Source organism: Elaeis guineensis, chromosome 11 (assembly GCF_000442705.2).
Source record: "Elaeis guineensis isolate ETL-2024a chromosome 11, EG11, whole genome shotgun sequence".
Lineage (NCBI taxonomy): Eukaryota > Viridiplantae > Streptophyta > Magnoliopsida > Arecales > Arecaceae > Elaeis > Elaeis guineensis.
Window position 1 is genome coordinate 101,461,945 of NC_026003.2, and position 889 is coordinate 101,462,833.

Sequence of the window (889 nt, forward strand, 5' to 3'; positions counted from 1 at the left end):
TTCTTAGAAGATGGAATCACTTTGGAAAGCTCTCCGACTAGAGTAGTCCTATTGCCTTTGACGGCAGGGGTTTGAGGTCGAACCACCGCCGAACCGACTCTGATCTACTCATCTACTCTGATGGTGGTCGGAGCAGCTTGGTGATTAGATTTTAGGAGGGTATGGCTTGACCTAACTCGATCTGTTTTCAGTCCTATTTGCAATGCCGCTCAGTACTTTGAAATCTTCATGATGGGATTTGTTTGGATGCCATACTGATGTACTTGTGTGACTTAATCGTTTGGCCTGCTCCAACTCCACATGCGCGGGACACGCATCTCGACCGTCCCTATTTGTAATGATGCACTTTACTTAGAAATCCACTAATATAAAAATTTTAAAATTATTGTATTATATATAACCATAAATCTATCTTTTGATTAATATATATATTCTACAGTATCCGTATATTTATATATTTTTATACGGATGGAAGAATTATGTACATTGATCAATTGATTATCTAATATGGATAGTTTGAAAAATATAATTCATTCTATAGATCATTATAGTAATCAAATGATATGTTGAAAGTTAGAAAGAAATTTCGAACAGTATTTTTTTTTAGTTCTCCTCACACATCTTACGTCATATAGGAGAGAACTAAGAAAAATACTATCGAAAATTTTTTCGACCCTTATTGCATATCGTTTGATTACTGTACTTGACCTATAAAATTAATGTAATTTTAAATGAGATAGGACCTTCTATACCTATTAGTTGATGATAGGATACATTTATTATATAAGATATTTTAAATAATAAAATAATTGATAAATATTTTACCTTATATTTGTATATGCAGAATCCTTAAATAGTGTGCCATGGATCGTAGTTGGATGGACTGTCG